We start from the raw sequence: 3,030 nt of genomic DNA on the forward strand, positions 1-3,030 counted from the left end.
AGCAAAAGTATTACTTTGGAATGAAATGAGCAGGAATGCCACAGTTCAAGCTATGGAAAGAACACAAAATGTGACATGAGTTTTTTTTTTTTTTTTTTCAACTAGGAATTATATTTCATATTACTGAGAGCAAAACTGTAAACTTTCCTTTTTCAAATACCTACTTCATTCTTGGTTCGTAAGTACCTATACCTCCCTTCGACTACCCCTAGTTAGGAGAGAAAACAGTTAGTATAGAGAAGGAATGCAGATCTCCAGCTACTTAATGCTGATTAGGGTCATTGGGTTCTTTAGTGCAATAACTGTCTCAGTTGTGTGGATTCCAGAAGCCCACTGAAACAGCAAACAATAAATGGCACTGTTTGTTTAAATCTCTTTGATTTGGGTTTATTGGAAGAGCAGCCAGTGCTCCTAACCTGAGCCATCGCTTCAGCACTTTTTTTGGATTCTTAAACCTATACCTCCCTTAATACCCTTATTCCTTCCAAAACCCCCAATAGCTAAAGGAGAGAGAATGCTAGAGGGGAAAGAAATATAGATCTCTTTAACTGGTTCTGGTGGATTAGAGGTGTCAGGATCTTTGGGGCAATACCTCTTAGTCACCAGGATATTCAGCAGCCCAACAAAGCAGCAATGACAAACACAGTAGCAGTGTGGGTGAACAGCATCAGGAAGAGCAGCAGCTTCTTTCTTCTTCAAAGAACCAGGGCCTTCTCATGGCTCTGCATGTGTACCCTCTCCAGAAGACTCAGAACTAAACTATGTGCAGGTGGCAATACCGCAGACCTGCTAGAGCACGAGACAATCATAAGTAACAGCTGCGGATGAACTGAAGCAGCCTCATTTTCCACACCTGGGGTTAAAGAAAAACACATTCACATAACATGAGTGGGATTTTAAAGAAACAAAAATTTTAATACAATTGCTGATTCTATTATTTGGATATTTCCTCTCTGTCTTTTATTTAGTGTAGGTAAGGGTTTATCTATCTTGTTTGTTTTTTGCAAAGAACCAACCCTTTGTTTCATCGTTTTTTATCTTCTCTTTCTATTTTATTTTTTATAGGTACAAGTGCTCTTTGTTGTGTGGGAGTTTTGTTCTTGGGGCTCTGTTAGTGCTCTCAAGTTTCAGAAAGTGTGTTTGCGGAGTGTTACTTTTTTAATGACCTGCTTGGCTAGTGTGTTCCTGGTGTTAGGCTTGCTGGGATGGTATGCAGTGGACGTTGTCATATGTGTTCTGTTGGAACACTAGGGAAGATCCTGAGAATTGAGTGTGCTCTAAAAAAGATAGTGGAGAAGATCCCTGGTATAGTGCCTTGCTCTCTATCCAAGCATGGCCTATGGTTGAGCTGAGGACTTGGGAGTGGGATCCCAGAAGCAGAACAGAGAATGGGAGTCTGTAATCCACAGGAGACTTGGACACAGGAAAGGGGAGCCGCCACTGCTGTTCTTTTGGAGTGCTAGGGGCAACCATGAGAATTGGGTCTTCAGTAACAGAGAATGGAATGGTTTCACAGAATCAAGTAGGAGAATATCATTGAACATTTATTTCTTCTTTGTGTGCTTCTTTGGAGGAAGGTATAAAAGGTTTCGTAGGACGAACCTGTCTAGATTCCTTACTGGGGATTGGATTTGAGTGTCTATGATCTCAAACCATTTCCTTTTGTTTCTATCTGTGTTGTGATTGAAACTGATCATTCTGTTTCCTTTTCATGCTCACGTGGGCTTCATCCTTATCCAGTCTATCTCTAAATCACAAGAAAGAGTGAAAGAAATTGCTATTCATTGCTAAGCTATTTTGGTATCCTGAGGTTTTTACATTTTAATTTTGTTGTTTTTGAAGATCAAGGTTTCTGTATAGATTTCCTGGTTGATGGTATGCAATCCAGCCCTATTCTCTATCCTGCTCAGCATCTGGTTATAGCTGCTTTATTGATGTATCAGTGGATCACTGGGGAGCAAAGTTTATACTACAATAAGACAGGAGATTCTCAGAACAAGGCTTCCAACCACAAAAGAGGATAGAGAAATCAGCGTTTGAATTACACAATAACCTTATCCCTACCGAAAACATTGGTAAGAAACCTGTGAGCTTCACATAACTCTTTTTATATTTTCATATACAATGCAGGGAATAATTATCATTTTACTCAGTTCATACACTGTTAAACAGCTAGTTTGTTCACCAAGTGATGAATACTTTTTAAGTAGTTTTGCCTGGTATTACAGATTGGTTTTTACACATACACTTAATATTCACCATTAATCCAATTATATTGCATTGAATTCTACTTTAATGACAATCTCTTTAAAACATTGTCATAATATTCATGGTTCTTGATCCTAACATTAGAGTTGATTTTTATGTCTTCCATGGTATAGAATTTTACATCTTAAAGTTACATATGAAATATTTATAAATAATGATATATTTATGCTCATCTATATATGCATATATATATATAGAGAGAGAGAGACAGAGCCTGGTTATTGTGCAATATGTTGTTATGGCATTTCAACTAATTTTCATGTTTCAATGATTTTCTATGAGGAAGGCAATGGATACAGATAAGTAGATAGAAGTGTATAAATTAGAATTAGGTCAATAGCTGTGGTTTATTAAGTTGAATGCTGTAGGTTCTTTTTCTAAGATCCATGACTTCACTCTCCTGGAGTACATGGCTAGGTTTCTTATACCAGACATGTCTTCCATTTTCTTTCTTGGGCCTTCAGTTCAATTGAAGAGGTGTTAGTTACCATCAAGATATGAGTGCCGCTATGGAAACCATAGGGATATCTTGCCATGGTAATCACTGCTGTAGTTTATAGGTACAGCTGTGTAACACTGTTGGTTGCTTGCATACATTATAAGCCCACATAAAAACATCCAGTGCTATGAAAGCTAGTCTTCATGCAGGAGGCTTTCAGGTCAAATCCAACTTGAATTCTCCAAGGCCTGTTTCTGAAGTTCATGTTGGCTTCAAAAATGGGGGCTTGCCTTCAAACTCTGGAATAGAACCAAAGGTAACAG

This window comes from Meriones unguiculatus, assembly GCF_030254825.1.
Source record: "Meriones unguiculatus strain TT.TT164.6M chromosome 13 unlocalized genomic scaffold, Bangor_MerUng_6.1 Chr13_unordered_Scaffold_72, whole genome shotgun sequence".
In the NCBI taxonomy this organism is placed as follows: domain Eukaryota; kingdom Metazoa; phylum Chordata; class Mammalia; order Rodentia; family Muridae; genus Meriones; species Meriones unguiculatus.